The 17,484-nt window shown below is 50.9% G+C and overlaps 1 protein-coding gene and 1 long non-coding RNA gene across 5 annotated transcripts in view; one reads left to right on the top strand and one right to left on the bottom strand.

Annotated features, from left to right (window-relative positions):
* MYADM (myeloid associated differentiation marker) overlaps positions 1-17,484 on the top strand; it is a 42,272-nt gene that overhangs the window by 21,240 nt on the left and 3,548 nt on the right. The window contains exons 4-5 of one of the 4 annotated variants that reach the window (XM_021094908.1): positions 12,696-12,828; positions 16,517-16,592. The gene's annotated coding sequence lies outside the window, so the exon portion shown is untranslated. Of the gene's footprint in view, positions 1-12,535; positions 12,829-13,157; positions 13,371-14,569; positions 14,757-16,516; positions 16,593-17,484 lie in introns of those variants that run through there. The other 3 variants (XM_021094909.1, XM_003127405.4, XM_003127404.4) reach the window with 3 other exon arrangements.
* LOC110261039 lies at positions 7,189-16,510 on the bottom strand. The gene is made up of 2 exons (XR_002344779.1): positions 15,922-16,510; positions 7,189-7,389 (listed from the first exon to the last, which is right to left on the bottom strand). It is a non-coding gene; the product is annotated as an uncharacterized LOC110261039 (long non-coding RNA).

Genomic DNA, 17,484 nt, shown 5'->3' with positions numbered 1-17,484 from the left:
TTATTCTTTTTTTTTTTTTTTTTTTTTTGCCTCACCTGTGACATGCTGAACTTCCAGGGCCAGAATTGAACATGAGTCACAGCTGCAACCTGGGCTGCGGCAGTGACAACTCAGGGTTCATAACCTTCTAAGCCACCAGGGAATTCAAGATGTCTTATTCTTGGGTTTTGTTTTGTTTTTCTTTGCTTTTTAGGGCCGCACCTGCGGCATATGTAAGTTCCCAGGCTAGGGGTCAAATCAGAGCTGCACTTGTCAGCCTACACCACAGCCACAGCAACGCCCAGTCTGAGCCTCATCCGCGAGACCTACACCACACTCACGGCAACGTCAGATCTTTAACCCACTAAGTGAGGCCAGGGATTGAACCCACATCCTCAAAGGTACTAGTCAGGTTCCTTACCGCTGAGCCATGACAGGAACTCCTTGGTTTTGGGTTTTTGGCCATGCCCGCAGCATATGTAAGTTCCCTGAGGCAAGAGATTCAAAAACACCACAGCAGGACCCTGAGCCACTGCAGTGAAGATGTGTTATTTTTTTATTTTACTTTTTTGTCTTTTTGCCATTTCTTGGGCGGCTTCCGCAGCATATGGAGGTTCCCAGGCTAGGGGTCAAATCGGAGCTGTAGCCGTCGGCCTACGCCAGAGCCACAGCAACTCGGGATCTGAGCCGCATCTGTGGCCTACACCACAACTCACGGCAACACCGGATCCTTAACCCACTGAGCAAGGCAGGGACCGAACCCGCAACCTCATGGTTCCTAGTCGGATTCGTTAACCACTGTGCCAGGACAGGAACTCCAAGATGTGTTATTCTTGAATGTGTATTGTTTTCTCTTTGTCAGACCTAAGAACCACTTGGAAATTTATTTGAGGATATGGTGTAGGGTAGGGGTCACTGGCTCAGTAGGACAAAAAAAAAAAAAGAAAGAAAAAGTTCACCCTTTCCCCACTGCAATGCTGCCAGCATTTGTTCACAGATGAGGTGGCTTTCTATGTGCGTATGTATCTCTGAAATCTATATTCTGTTTCATCCATCTGTGTATCTGTCTTTGTGACAACACCACGTTATCTGCTTCATTTCACACCCGTCGTTCTGCTGTCACTCTGGATTCATCAACACTGGCCTTCCTGCTCCTCCACAGTGGGGCCGGCGGGGGTGGAGGTGGGGGGGAGGGTCTCTCCCCCCCACCTCCACCCCCGCCCTGATCCTTGGACTCTGGCGTCTTTCATCCTTTTATCTCAGCTCAACCGTCACACCCTCCAGTGGCCATTTCACTCAGCCCGCAACAGACTTCCTCCTTTTATTTCTCTGGGCAAAAAACAAGTAGTGCAGGTATGTGTTTACCCAATGGCTCCCCGTGAACGTGTGCGCAGAGCAGCGAGCCCCGGGTGGTTCTGGTCTTCTCGCCCTAATGCACACACCCCTGGTCCATTTCCAAGCTGAAGGTGCTTTACCCTCAGAGTCCGCTAGAGGGCGATCTAACACGGATGCGCCCCCCCGCCCCCGCAACCCGCCAAGGGGGACAGCTCTGCAGACCTTCTTGAGCTGTTTTCGTGTGTTTTCCGCTGGCCAACACCCTTTAACGACAGATTTAGAGAGACCACAAGCGGTAACAGCATGGGCTCAGCCCTAGATGACCTGAGCCGAGGTATCTTTATGGAAGCCTCCTGAGTGCTGAGGTCCCAGAAGGCAGGCACAGGTTCCTGGGACCACGTGGCGGTCCTGGAGGTTACCCCTGGCTCCTGGCCGCAGCCTGGCTCACAGAACTCTGACACCCCTCAAAAGATGTGGAATAAATCCCACGCCCGGGGATCACGGACTCGGGGTTAAATCAGTCTTGGCCTTCAAGCCATCAGCCCGTGGATATTTGATCTCCATTATTTTTATCTGTGAAAGAGACTGCAGCGTTTCTTATCCACTTGCTGTCATCTCCTCCTAGAAGCGCACTAGAAAAAGGCATCTGTATTCATTTGTCATCATAAAGCTCCTTGCCTGGCAGATTATATATAGCTCATTAAAATGCAGGCATCCTTCTGCGGTTTGACTTGGTAATACATTTACCATGGCAGAGGATGAGAAAATACGCCAAAAAAGGGTAGATAGGGAAAGAGCTGTCACTCATACCCATGTTCCACTTGTCTAGTCCTCCCTCTGGTCGGAATCAATTTCTGCTGCATCTTTCTAGAACTTTCCACAGCACGTTTTCTATAACATCAATATATATTATGTATTGAGTAATAATTAGCACATTCTGATATGGGGCCATTGTTCTAAATGTTTTCCATGCCTTGAGTCATCTAATCTATATATAGATATAATTTTAAGTAAGTAATATGTTCACATGTTTAACATTTTAAATTTATACACGTACAGAGAGAAGTTGCAATTCCACACAGGTTCCCTTCATTTCTTTTTTTTTTTTTTTTTTTTTTTGCCCTCCCTTGAAGGTCCCCCCTATTATGAGTCTCTTGGGGGTCCTTCCAATGTTTATGCAAACATAATAAAATAGGAATAACCTATTTTGAATTATTTTTTGGTCCACACCCATGGCATGTGAACGTTCCCAGGCCAAGGATCCCACCCAGGCCACTGCAGTGACCCGAGCCACAGCAGGGACAAGGCTGTGTCCTTAACTGCTTGGCCACAGGGGAACTCCCTGATTCTTATTTTTATACATTTTCACACAGACAATTACATCTTCATATGTGGTTCGGCATCTTCCCTTCTTCACTTAAGACTATATCCTGGGAGATTTTTCATTTCAGTACCTAGAGCTCCCTATCTCTCTCTCTCTCTCTTTTTTTTTTTTTTTTCTTTAGATTTGCACTTTGTAGCTTTCTTGGGAGGTACCACAGTTTATTTATCTAGTTCCTTGTAGACGGAGACTTGATTTATTTACATCTGATAAGTACATTCAGCAGGGGAGTTTTTCAAATCAAATGGATTTCCTTCCTTCCTTCCTCATCCTCCGCGCGCACCCCCCCCCCCCCCCCCCCCCCCCCCCCCCCCCCCCGGTGCAGCCTACGTCTTCAGAACAGAAGACTTTGGTCTATTTTGCTTAAGGACAACGAAAGTCACCATCTGTTACTCCAATTGTTGCCGGAATTTGGCCTCTGTGTGCCGGTGCCGAATTGAAACGCAGAGACAGAGTTTTGGATAAAGGAGGAAAAAAAATAGCTCTCTTGATTGCCAGGCAAGGCAAAGGAGGGTCACAGCAGGCTAATGCCATAAAGACTGTGGTCCCCCCCCCCCGCCTCCCCCCTCCATTGGAAAGAATTGTGAGGCGTTTTATAGTAAAAAGGAGAAAAACAGGGTTTCGGATAGGAATCAGGATTGGGACAAACATACATTCTTCTTTCTTTGGAAGGATCTTGGTCATCAAAGCTGGAGCCAGGAGCTCTCGGCCTGATCCTGGCGGTGGTCTTCTGGGTTATTGCCTGGAATAACCGTACTTGCGAAAAGGGCGGATTGATCAGAGATGAAAACCAACTAGGAAAGTGCCTGAAAAACATCCTGTGCTAATCCTCTTTCACCCACAGGCGATTGTGCGCAGGGTGCCGAATCTTTGGCTTATGGGTGATTGTGTTTAGGGTGCAGTTAAGTCAGGGAGAAGGCCACGGAAGGACTCGGAAGGACTCGGAAGGACTCGAAGCTGTTCCTTGACGGCTCCGCCCTTGGCTTTGCATCCCCTCCCTTTCCTGATCAGCACGCGTCTGAACCTGTCCCTGGGAAGATCGTGGTGGCTGAACAAAGCCCATTTCCAGGAGCAAGACATGGGGGCCCAGGAGTTCCCGTTGTGGCTCAGCGTTAGCACACCTGACTGGCAACCATGAGGACGCAGGTTTGCTCCCTGGCCTCCCTCCGTGGGTTAAGGATCCCGCGTTGCCGTGAGCTGTGGTGGAGGTCGCAGATATGGCTCAGATCCACCGTGGGCTGGGGCTGTGGTGCAGGCCAGCAGCTGCAGCTCTGATTTGACCCCCAGCCTGGGAACCTCCATACAATGCAGGTGCAGCCCTCAAAAAAAAAAAAAAAAAAAAAAGAAGAAGAAGAAGAAAAAGAAAGAAATGGGGAGCCCAGAAAGGTGTTTGCACCCAGGAGCCCCACAGGGCCGTGCTTGGTTTCACAATCTGCATCACAAGGAAAAGCCAGACCATCTCTGGGGCATGAAACTTCCCGTCGGGCTGCAGGACAGGGAACTCCCGAGAGTCTCCTGCATGTGGCACGGAGAGCACCTGCCTGTGGTGGTCCTGGTTTTCGCGTGACAGGCATTGCTCTTGGTCCCAGACACACAGGAAGGACACATAAGTCACAGTGAGAGTGCCTGGGATGGCTGGAGAATGTCAGTTGGCTGGAGGCCAAGAACAGACAGCAGACAGGTTTCTGATGCGCCAGGATGGGAACATCCCTCCTAGGATTTTGATCAGGCCGGAAAGGGGCAAGGACACAAAGCAATTAGTGCAGCTGCAGGAGTTCCTGTCGTGGCTGCTCAGCAGTTAGCGAACCCAGCTAGCATCCATGAGGATGCGGGTTCGATCCCTGGCCTCACTCAGTGGGTTAAGGACCCAGTGTTGCCATGAGCAGTGGGTGAAGGTCAAAGACGTGGCTCAGAACCTGCATTGCTGTGGCTGTGGTGTAGGCCGGCAGCTGTAGCTTCGATTTGACTCCTAGTCTGGGAATTTCCATATGCTGCAGGTGTGGCCCTAAAAGGAAAAAAAAAAAAAAATTCCAGGAGGAAGCATTCAAGTGTTTACTCCCTACCTTCCAGAGAGCAGGAAGAAGACAGGTCTGGCTCCCCTTGTCTTCCTAATAAATAAGAGAGCAGCCCCCACCAGTGTGCCTACAATGAGGAATTGTCCCCCTGCAAGTAAGCTGAGAATTTCAGTGCTGGAAAGTCCCCCCAGCTTATAAAGGCTGATGTCTGCAGAGAGCATTTTGAGAAGTGGCAGCTCTTGATTGCCACTAGACACCAAAGACCAGAGAACTCCCTTCACCCAGTAGGACCCTGGAGACCCACAGATGTCTCACAGCTTTAGAAATTCTAATTTCCTATTTATTCACTGTATTTTTTTAAATTAAATTTTGTCAAATACTCTTTTAACACAGATGGGATTGGTCATGTGGCTTTTTCTCTTTGGCTCTGTTCATATGATAATTTCATTGACGGTTTCCGGATATTAGCCATCCTTCCATTCCTAGCATAAAACTCACTTGGTCACAATGTATTATTTTTTAAAATACGGCTGGAATCTGTATGCTAATACAAGCTGGCACGGACTAAGAGTTCCATTCCAAGCACGAGAAACTCACACATTCTCATCCAATTTGATGGCCCCATTGAGTGCTTGCAGGGTGGCCAGTGGGACTATGGAACTGAGTTTTAAATTTGACTTAAGTTTAACTAATTTAAATCTAAAAGCAGATACTTGCTTCAGCTGGTAGATAACATGTTACCCTATGTTTAGACAACTTGAGCGTATGAATTTACCTTTTCAACTGTCCATTTTATGAATTCTACCTCCAAGTACCACTTGAAACATTTTCTTAAAAATATACCATTCTCGGAGTTTCCGTCATGGCACAGTGGTTAATGAATCCGACTAGGAACCATGAGGTTGCGGGTTCGATCCCTGTCAGTGGGTTAAGGATCTGGCATTGCCGTGAGCTGTGGCGTAGGTCGAAGATGCGGCTCGAATCCCGAGTTGCTGTGGCTCTAGTGTAGGCCAGTGGCTACAGCTCTGATTCGACCCCTAGCCTGGGAACCTCCATATGCCACGGGAGTGGCCCAAGAAATAGCAAGAAGACAAAAATATATATATATAAATATATATATATACACATATATACCATTCACATCAAGATGTACTCAGGGCAAACTACTGTTTGTCTGTTTGTTTGTTTAATTTGGGGGGTATAGTTGACAGCACTGTATCCATTTCAGGGGTTCAGCAAAGGCAATCAGTTATACGTATGCAAATATCCATTCTTTTTTCACATATAGGTTCTGACAGAATATTGAATAGATTTCCCTGTGCTACACAGCAGATCCCTGCAAGTAATCTATTTTAGATACAGTAGTGTGTATATTTTAATCCCGAACTCCTAGCTTCTCCTCCCGCCCTCGCCAACAGTTTCCGCTTTGGTAACCATAAGTTTGATTTCAAAATCTGTGAGTTTGTTTCTATGTTATAAATATATTCTCTTATATGATTTTTTTAGAGTCCGCATATAAGTGATATCATATGTTATTTGTCTCTCTCTGTCTGACTTACTTCACTTACCCACTGGATTTTTTTCTTTTCTTTTCTTTTTTTTTTTTTTTTTTTTTTTTTGCTTTTTAGGGCCGCTCCTGTGGCATATGGAGGTTCCCAGACTAGGGGTCGAATCAGAGCTGCAGCTGCTGGCCTACACCACAGCCACAGCAATGCAGGATCCGAACCTTGTCTGCCATCTATACCATAGCTCATGACAACACCGGATCCTTAGCCCACTGAGCAAGACCAGGGATCAAACCTGTGTCCTCATGGATGCTAGTCAGATGGGAACTCCTACCCACTGGATTTTTAAGAGAGTACAGGCCACCTCCATCATCAGCCAACAAGTAGGTAATTTATTTCTAAAAATCATGTAAAACATATCAATAATTTAGGTTAACTATATGATTAGAATTTACTTCATCTGTCTCTCATTTTTTTTTTTTTTATGGCCACACCCTTGACCCAGGGAAGTTTCTGGGGCCAGGGATTGAATCCCTGCCACAGATGCAACCTATGCCATAGCTCTGGCAATGCTGGATCCTTAACCTGCTGTGCAGGGCCAGGGATTGAACCCACACCTCTGCAGTCACCTGTGCTGCTGCATTCGGATTTTTAAGCCACTGCACCACAGTGGGAACTCCTGTCTCTTTATATTTTTAAAATGTAGCTACTAGAAGTGTTTAAATTACAGGGATGGCTCATACTACATTCCTGTTGGACAGCGCTGTTCTAAGGAAGGCAGGAATCCATTCATCCCTTTGATGCTAGATGGTCTAAGAACCAGAGAGACCCAATCAGAGGGGGAGGGTTGCTAGAATACCGAGGATTCTAGAGATGTGCTCCTGAGCATGGGTTTATGAGGTACCCACGCACGGAGAGCCCCTCTGAGGATGCTTTTTGCTCAATCCAGCAAGCCTGGCAAAATCCACCCCAGTGACATTTGAATAATTCCATTTATTGGTCTCAAACATTCTTTTAAAATGTCAAAGAAAAAGAGGTTCAGGGTATTCATGATCTTCCATTTTCCTCTCCTCTTCCATTCCATTCTCTCCAGTCTGTTCCAGGTTCTGTCTTTCTAGCTTTGTGCCAACACAACTTCTTCCAGTTCCTTGGCCTCATAAATAAATCTTGATCCCTGGCAGTAAAAGTTCTTCAGCTTGGTTATTCTTCTTTGCGATTGGCCCAGCTACTCTTTTTTTTTTTCTTTTTTTAATTTTGTGATAAAACATAAAATTTCCATTTTATTTTATTTTGCTTTTTAGGGTCACATCTGCAGCATATGGAGGTTCCCAGGCTAGGGGTCGAATCAGAACTGTAGCTGCCAGCCTACGCCAGAGCCACAGCAACGCGGGATCCAAGCCGTGTCTGAAACCTACACCACAGCTTATGCAATGCTGGATCCTTAACCCACTGAGCAAGGCCAGGGACCGAACCCGAAACCTCATGGTTCCTAGTCAGATTCGTCACCCACTGAGCCACAACGGGAACTTCATTATTTCTTTAAAAGACAACAAGAAGTTCCTTTTAGGAGTTCCCGTCGTGGCACAGTGGTTAACGAATCCAACTAGGAACCATGAGGTTGTGGGTTCGGTCCCTGGCCTTGCTCAGTGGGTTAAGGATCCAGCGTTGCCGTGAGCTGTGGTGTAGGTTGCAGATGCAGCTCGGTTCCCTCGTTGCTGTGGCTCTGGCGTAGGCCGGTGGCTACAGCTCCAATTCGACCCCTAGCCTGGGAACCTCCATATGCCGCGGGAGTGGCCCAAAGAAATAGCAAAAAAAGAAAAAAAAAAAAAGAAAAAAAGAAGTTCCTTTTAGCAAAAGACACTGGAGTATTAGAAGCAAAGAATATTGCTTACTAGCAGCAATATTGAGGTTTTGAGATGAAGGATATATTTAAGGATCAAAACACAAGTTTTTTTGAGTCAGAAAACTAAAAGCAGAACTACCATATGACCCAGCAGAACTACCATATGACCCAGCATTTCCACTGCTGGGTAGATATCCAAAAGAAATGAAAACTCTAATTCAAAAAAGATGCATGCACTTCTATGTTCATAGCAGCACTACTTGCAATAGCCAAGATATGGAAGCAACCTAAGTGTCCATCAGCAGATGAGTGGATTAAGAAGATGTGATACATATACACAATGGAACACTACTCAGCTATAAAAAAGAAGGAAATTTTGCCATTTGCAACAACACAGATGGACTTAGAGGGTGTTCGGCTAAGTGAAATAAGCCAGAGTCACAGACAGAGAAAGACAAATACTGTATGATACCACTTATATGCGGAATCTAAAAAATATAACAAACTGGGAGTTCCCATTGTGTTGTAGCAGAAACGAGTCCAACTAGGAACCATGAGGTTGCAGGTTCAATCCCTGGCCTCGCTCCACAGGTTAAGGATCCAGCGTTGCCATGAGGTGTGGTGTAGGCTGCAGACGTGGCTTGGATCCTGTATTGCTGTGGCTGTGGTGTAGGCTGGCAGCTACAGCTCCGATTCGACCCCTAGCCTGGGAACCTCCATATGCCTCAGGTGTGGTCCTAAAAAGACCAAAAAAAAACAATAATAATAATAATAACAATCTAGCAAATGTAACAAAAACAGAAACAGACTTATAGAGAACAAATTAGCGGTTGCCAGTGGGGAGAGGGAAGGAGGAGGGGTGAAATAGGGGGAGGGGAGTAAGAGGTACAAACTACTATGTATAAAATAAGCTACAAAGATATATTGTACAACACAGGGACTATAGCCAATATTCTGTACTAACTATAAATGGAGTATAACCTTTAAAAATTGTGACTCACCATATTACACACTTGTAACTTACATAATATTGTACATCAACTATATTTCAATTTAAAAAAAAGAAAACGTTCCCAATGTGGTGCGGTGGGTTCATGATTTGGCTTGTCTCTGTTGAGGTGCCTGTTCGATCCCCTCCCCAGTGAAATGGGTTAAGAAGATCTGGTATTGCCATGGTGTAGGTCGCAGCTCCTGCTTGGATTTGACCCCTGGCCTGGGAACATATGCCGGGGGACGCAGGAGGTCCCGAAAAAGAAAAAAAGAGAAAAGAATAAAGACTGGGGGGACTTCCTATCATGGCTGAGTGGTTAACAAATCCGACTAGGAACCATGAGGTTGAGGGTTCGGTCCCTGGCCTTGCTCAGTGGGTTAAGGATCCAGCATTGCCATAAGCTGTGGTGTAGGTTTCAGACATGGCTTGGATCCCGCGTTGCTGTGGCTCTGGCGTAGGCTGGCAGCTACAGCTCTGATTCAACCGCTAGCCTGGGAATCTCCATGTGCCATGGGAGAGGCCCAAGAAATGGCAAAAAGACAAATAAATAAAAATAAATAAATAAATAAAAATAAAGTAATAGTAGTTACTTTTTGAGAACCTACTGTATAGCTCAGAGATCTGTATTCAATATCTTGTAATGACCTACGATAGGAAAGAATCTGAAAAAGAATAGCTATATGTATATGTGTATAAGCGAACCAGTTTGCTGTACACCTGAGACTAATGCAATACAGTAAATCAGCTGCACCTCTATTTAAAAAAAGCAGGGAGTTCCAGTCGTGTTGCAGCAGAAACGAGTCCAACTAGGAACCATGAGGGTGAGGGTTCAATCCCTGGCCTCGATCAGTGGGTTAAGGATCCGGTGTTGCCATGAGCCGTGGTGTGGGTCGCAGATGTGGCTCGGATCTGGCATTGCTGTGGCTCTGGAAAAGGCCAGTGGCTACAGCTCTGATTAGACCCCTAGCGTGGGAACTTCCATAGGCTATGGATGTGGCCCTAGAAAAGACAGAAAAAAAAAAAAAAAAAAAAAAAAAAAGAGAGATCCTGTCATGACGTAGTGGAAACGAATCTGACCAGGATCCATGAAGATGCAGGTTCGATCCCTGGCATTGCTCAGTGGGTTAAGGATCCGGTGTTGCTGTGAGCTGTGGTGTAGGTCGCAGATGCAGCTCAGATCCGGCATTGCTAGTGGTTGTGGTGTAGGCCAGCAGGCTACAGCGCCAATTCCACTCCTAGCTTGGGAACCTCCGTATGCTGTGTGTGCAGCCCTAAAAAGCAAAAAAGCAAAAAAAAAAAAAAAAAAAAAAAAAAAAAGAAAGAAAAAGAAAAAAGAATAAGGATTGGTATGAGATGATGAGATGGGAACAGCTTCATGACTGTTTAAGAAGAGACCTGGAAATATAGTCAGGTTTGTGGTTTCCGTATAGGGAAGTTGAGGGGCTTACCAGTCAACGGCTTTTTTTATCTCTCTAAACAAAGAAGGTAGGTCATCGGCTGAGAATGAGGGGTGAGAGCAGACTGAAGAGGGAAAAAAAAAAAAAAAAATCCTGTCCTTGTCACTATAGGAACAAGAAGAAAGATTTGACTAGGTGATTGCACTAGGACCGAGGCAATACAGAGGGTACATCTGCATTTGGCCACCCTATCTTTATGTCCTGTAACATGACTTTCTCCGGTCATGCTCAAGTGCTTTGGGACAAGCACAGTGAGGAAAAAACCCTGATAGCTGGGCTTTTCCTTTTTTCTTTTCCAAGGCTGGGGTGATAGGAAGCCAGACTATATAGGAGAATCACCAAATTCTCCTATAAAAGCAACTTCTTAGTTCAATACCCCATAGATGCTCTTCTGGTCAGTTGCACAGAGCACATTATGCTGATAAGATCTTAAAAGTAAGAAAGAATGGATAGATACACTGTGTGTGTTATTAAAACACACCTGCTAGAGCATGGGAGATAAAATCCCATGAAAATTGGGAAATCTGACACTTAGGGAAGTCACCAAGAAAGAAATATCCCCTTCAAGGAGTTCCCTGGTGGCCTAGAGGTTAAGGGATCTGGCATTGTCACAGCTGTGGCTCAGGTCATTACTGTGGTGCAGGTTCAATCCCTGGCCTGGGAACTTCTGCATGCCAAGGTGGAGGCCGAAATACTCCTTAGTCTTTTGTTCTCACATAGGAGGTGCTTATAAATATAGTCATTGATAAATGAATGAAAATTTCCAGGGCACCCAGCGTATGGAAAACCCTGTGTGATACTCTGATATAAAAAGATCTATATATTGGGGGTTTGTTCCCTCCTGGCACCACGTTCCCCAAACCCCCATAATTTACTAAGTGATAGGGCTGAAAAAAGTGTCTTTGGTTATTCATAATAAGACCCCTCCAACAGTACGTGACTTTATACTCTTTTTTTTTTTTTTTTTTTCCTGTCTTTTTAGGGCCTCATCTGCAGCATGTGGAAGTCCCCAGCCTAGGGGTCGAATAGGAGCTGTAGCCACTGGCCTACACCACAGTCACAGCAATGCCAGATCCAAGCTGCATTTGCAACCTATACCAACAGTTCATGCAACACCAGATCCTTAACCCACTGAGCAAGGCCAGGGATCGAACCCACCACATCCTCATGGATACTAGCCAGGTTCATTACCGCTGAGCCACAATGGGAACTTTTAAGTTTCTACTCTTGAGATGACTCTTGGTAGGTTCCCAGTAAGCTTGGATGAGGGCTAGTGGTATATGGAGTTTCCCAGTCTAGGGGTCCAATCGGAGCTACAGCTGCTGGCCTAACCACAGCCACAGCAACACCAGATCTGAGCCGCATATGTGACCTACACCCAGCTCATGGCAACACCAGATCCTTAGCCACTGAGCAGGGTCAGGGATCGAACCTACAACCTCATGGATGGTAGCCAGATTCATTTCCACTGAACCACAACGGGAACTCTTCAGTAAGCTTCTTCTCTTCGTCTCCCCAGTAGCTGTTTAACGGGCTTATGAATGAGGTGGTTGGATATGGATTCGCCTCATCCAAGTAACAGAACTTGGTCACTGGTGGAAGCCCACCTTGCTGGCAGTCCTGGGCCCCCCAGGGTGGCAGGGCTTCCTAGGGAGACCCGCGAAATGCCTGGTTACCTGCGGATCGCAAGGGATCCCTTCCATCAGGGATTGGGCAATGGTGTTTTCCTGCCTGGCATCATTAACTCTGGGTTGTATTTGTTTTCCTTGCTTTTCTGCACTCCTGCCAAGGGCAGCATCTGTGTACACGGTGAATGGTCCTTTTCACTGTCAAGCTAACCCACACCACATTGCTTCTGATGGAGGAACTGTGTTTTTATTACAAAGTTAGGGGCAGGAACCTGTACCACATCCCCTAAAGCCCCTAGTCTCCCAGAACAGAGGCATGGCCTGTTTGAGGCTGGGTTTGGGTGCCAGGTTGGAGCCAGGACCTTGGGTTGGGGTTGGGGTTGGGGTTGGGGTCCTACAGGGTGGGTAAACACTGTGAACCAGTGGCTTATACATGACGCCAGATTACACAGACTCAGGAACCCTGCGGGGTCATGTCTCAGGATCACACCCGCTGACTCATTCCTTAAATGTTTGCTTCCTGTCCCCACTACCCTAAAATCTGCTGTTTTGAGGTTTTAGTGCCTAAAGAGCGTTCCGCGTCCACCAGTGAGCACAGCTGCAGGAGAGACGGCCCCTGGACTATTCGGGCTCTACCTCAGGAGTGCCCCTCCCGGGTCAAGCAAAGAGAGTGGCTGATTTGGGCAGGAAGGAGGTAAAAGACGCTTCTACCTGGGGGTCAAGGGGTTGTGTGAGTAGAACCTGGGGTCGCCCCTGGAGAACTGCCAACGAATGCCATGTCCTGACTCCCTGTACATCCTGATGCGGGGCTCAGAGACACCCCCCCACACACCATTCAGGACACATAATGACAGAGAGGGTCTGTGTCTACTGCCTTTGCAGGGCCCAAAAGTGGGCATACGGACTCCACACCCCTCCCACCTCCATCCCTACCTCCTACTTCTGCAGAGCACGAGGCTTCCAGGTGCCCCCCCCCCAGCCCCTCCCACCTCCGTAGGGCACGCAGCCTGGGACACAGAGCTCCCGCATCCCTTCGGACCCCTCCCTTCGCGAGGCGCGCGGCTGCCACCCTGGGGCTCGGCCTCAAAGCCTCCTCAGTAGTCGGCCTGGAAGGCGCCCAGTGGCAGCAGCGCGGGCAGCGCCCGTTAGCTCAGCTTTGCCGAGCATCCGCAGCCACCAGGCCCCGCCCAGCGGCAGCCGCGAGCAAGGCGGCGCCGGGGACGACTGCAGAGCGCGGTGAGTGAGCCCGGCCAGCAGGGAGGGACCCGGGCGTCCCGGTGCCCGCCCCACCCCAGCCCCGGGCTGTGCATCCCGACCTTCACCTCCCGCTTGCTTCTTGGCTCTGCCAATCCGATTCAAGGCCCCAGAGCCACCCCTAAAAAAAGGACCCCACGGCCCCTCCCTGCTGTGGGGCCTGGGCAGACCAGCCTCTTGGGCCCTCCCTTCTTGCAGGAATCTGGCACCCCCAGCCCCCAGCCTCGTCCTCATTAAGCTTCTGAGCCCCTCCCTCTTTCCAGGAGCCAGGAATGCAGGCCAAAAATATCTCTCACTTCCAGACCCAAGAGGCTCGGCTTGTAACCACATCTGCTCTGAAAACCCAGGAGTCTGAGCCTGAGCCCTGATGGCTTCTTAGAGCCAAGAATCTGGGCCCACAGCCGAGGCGGCATGTCGATCCCGGGAGTCCATGCCCCCAAATCCTATCGCCCTGATTCCAGATATTTTGCTCCCAACAACGCCCCTCCCCTGCCCCTATCGACAGTGACATAGAGGACCCAGGGACACGGCCCATCAGCCCCTTACATCGCGAATCCTCGTGTAAATGAGGATCCGGGGACCCGTTTTCCTCCTCCCTCAAGATCCTTAAATATAGGAATCCAACCACTGTCCTTTCGGGGATCCAGGAGCGGGGGATTTCAGCCCAATCCTTAGTCTTCAACCCCCCTAAGGACTAAGGATTGGCACACCCTCAACCCTTTCCTATTTCGGGGATCCAGGAGATAGAGACTCTGTCCGTAGACCCCATTAAACCGAGAGGCCTGGTCCGCTCCCAACCTGCGGCGACCCCGATGTCCAAGATTTCACGCATCCTGGAAGGGCGGGGCTGGAGCCGGTGAGAAGGGAGGGGGCAGTAAGGGAGAGGGAGAACAGAGTGAAGTGAGACCGGGATGGGGACTTGGGCTGGGGGGCTCTGTCCCAAACAAATACTAAACAGACGGGTTGCCATGGCAACAGCCTTCCCGGGCCGGCCCTGGAGACTTCCCCAGTGCTGCGTCCAGGAGGGCAGACCCCAGGAGCCCCCACTCCGCCAGCTGTTGTGTCTTCCTGTTTTGTCACCACGGAAACAGTGACCTCAGCCCTCCACCCCCTCCGCTGGCGGGGCGGGAGTTCTGCGGTGTATTTATTTCTGGAGGGGTGTGGCCTTGTCTTGGCCCCGCCCTCGGGGCGGGGCTGGGATAGCCCTGGCCGGGGGAGTCCCTTACCCGGCCGGAGCCCGGAGCTCCGGCCCCGCCCCCGGCCCCGCCCGCGCTCTGTCCCTGGCTCGCCAACCCCACCCAGTCCGCAGACCCTTCTAGTCTGCAGCTGTCGCCTCTGCTTCAGCCGCTAACGCCACAGGCCCTTGAGGTGAGGCTTCGGGAACGCCTGAGGGTGGGAGAAGCGTCCAGGATTCTTAGGTGCAGAGAGATTCCAAACGTCTGAGTCCCCAGAGAGACGGGCTGGGTCAGGACTCGGGTTCCGGAGAGGGCGAGGGCTGGGGACCTGAACTCCTACAGGTCATACATCCGAAAAAGGAAGGGGCTGTGGCCTGGACACTTGGGTCTGAGAGAGCAGGGGACCTGGGGGCCTGGACACCTGGGTCTGATGGAGGAGAGGCTGGGGGCCCCGAGCACTGGGGTCTGAAGGAGCACGGACTCCTGGGTCTGAGGGAGGAGGGGCTGGGGGCCTGGACACCCAGGTCTGATGGAGGAGAGGCTGGGGGCCCCGAGCACTGGGGTCTGAAGGAGGGAGCTGGAGGTCTGGGCTCCTGGGTCTGATGGAGGAGGGGACTGGGGACCCTGGGTTCCTGGAGGAGCTTGGGGTCGGGAGTCCTGGGTTTGAGGAATTGGCTGGGGTTCAGAATTCCTGATCTCCTCATCCGAACTTTGGACTCGAAGGAGGGGGGGGCGGTGCTTAGATTCAGCCCCTGGGCTCCCAAAGTGAGGTCGTGCTGGGCCCCAGGGTGTTGAGAGCATAGGCTGGGTTCAAGGCGCGATTCTGGGTTTGTGGAGCGGTGGGGTGTGGTGTTTGGCATGGAGGTGGAGAGAAGGCTGGGGCGTGGCCGGGGAGTCCTGAGCTTCCCAGCAAGCCGACGGGGTGTTTCCTCTCCCTCCTCCGGTCTCTGGCTGTACATTCCTGAGTTCTGACCTCAGACCACGACTGGGGGCTCTGAGAGTGGAGGTGGACCCCTCCCCTCCCGGTGCTCGGTGCGCTCACTCACCTTCTCCGGGAGACTTGTTGACTGTGCCCCGCCCTCTGCTTCCTTGGCCCGCCCCAACTTCCTCCTAACGGGTTGTGGGAAGCCGGAGGTGGCCGACTCCTCCCTAGCACCTCCCAGGTGGCCCCGGAGGCCCTGCTCTACCGGCGGGGAGGTGTGGCTGCTGTCTCGGGACTGGATTCCCACACCGACCACAGTTTTACCGCCCCGAGGCAGGGGGCGGCCGCAAGGCGACACCAGGGGTCCAGGTTCCCTAAAAGAGTCCCTCTTGGGCGCCCAGGCTCACAGCCCACCTTATGGGGCCCCAAAACTCACATTTTTGAACGACCCAGAAATCCGAACTTGCAGCCTTCACCCGCTGGGATCTGGAGTCCGGGCCCCTTCCCTCCTCCCCGCCCCCCGCCCCCCCAATCCACGAGCAGGGCGGGGGTCCCGGCACCGCCTCCAGGTCCCCGCCGCATCCCGAATGGCTGGGCTGACTTGAAGCCCTTATAAGGCACGGAGACGCGGCGCTGGCCCGGCCGCCCGCCCCCGCAGCCACCGCCCTGGGCCTTCTCGCTGCCCGCCCCGCGGCTTTCCAGGCAGGGACGGGGTTACGATCACACACGCCCACGCCGGCCCGCGGGGCGTGCACTTTCGCCGGGTTCCCTCCGTTCCCGCCCGCGCGCTTTAGGGAAGGGGGAGGAAGGAAGGGGCGGGGCTTCCCTGGGGTCACCCACCCCGATCTCCCTGGGGCTAGGGGCCAAATCTCAGCCCCGGCGGGGAGGCGCGACCTGGGCCTGCGGACCGTCACCGCGTGGTCTGGGCGAGCCCCGGGCGGCGGGCCCGGCTGAGCGCCTGGATCTCGGGGAAGGCGGAGCCGTGTCTGAGCTGGACGCTGACGTTCTTTCCCCTCCTGTCCTCTGACTAGCCTTTTCCAGGTGTCTGCCTTAATCCGCCTCCAGAGCCGGATCTTTCTCTGGTGGGGTCCTCAGCAAAGGCCGCTGGTGAGTGGGCTGGGGGCTGCACGCCTGGGTCTGAGGCCGGGAGGGGCTGGGGGTCCTGAATATTGGAGTCGGAATCAGGAGCTGGGGGTCGGGGGTGTGCTCCCGGGTCTGAAGGTGGAGGGCCTGGGGACTTGGACTCCTCAATCCTGGGAGCTTGGGTTCCAAGGAGAGGGGGCCAGACACCTGTGTGTCTGAGGAAGAAGTGTGTCCAGGTGCTGGCCTCCTGTGTCCTCGGGGACGACTGGGTTAAAGGCTGTGACACTTCCCTCTTGTGTGCCTGACCCTGGAAGGAAGAAGTTTAATGGTCCTGTGGCTGAGAGAGGCTTTCTGAGGTTTTTAGGGGTGGCAGCCTTGAGATTAGATATTTTAGGGCCTGAGCTCAATTCCTGACACCTGGTTGGGAGCTGGTTGGGATTCATTTCTGAGGGTCTTTAGGACAAGGACGTCAGAGCCAGAGGTTCTGAGGCAATGGAAGAAAGAAGCTGATTTTCCTGGAGTCTGGTGTGCTCAGTGCTGAGAGCCAGAGCCTTGGGATCAGAAGCTGTATTACTGAACAAGGAAGGCCTAGACATTTATTTCAGTGGCACTGGACCAGCTGAGAATCTGGGGAGCTGAGGTTTCCGGGAAGTCGGGGAGTGAGCTGGCTTGGTTCCTGAGAGGGGCTGGACCCCGTGTTGGGGGAGGAGTAGGCGAAAGCTCAGTTTCCTTTGAGTTGAATTACCCCAGACCTAAATCCATGTGGGTGTGGACACGGGAGGAGGAACTGCTGAGGCAGAAGACCCAGGTCCAAGAGGGAGGGGAGCGTTCTTGATCTTCCAGGAGCTGGGACCAGACCCCTGCTCGGTGAGAGGAGATGGGCTGGGAGGTTGGAAGCTCTGATCAGACTTGAGAA

This window comes from Sus scrofa, chromosome 6 (genome assembly GCF_000003025.6).
Source record: "Sus scrofa isolate TJ Tabasco breed Duroc chromosome 6, Sscrofa11.1, whole genome shotgun sequence".
In the NCBI taxonomy this organism is placed as follows: domain Eukaryota; kingdom Metazoa; phylum Chordata; class Mammalia; order Artiodactyla; family Suidae; genus Sus; species Sus scrofa.
This window is presented reverse-complemented; position numbering and strand designations above follow the sequence as displayed.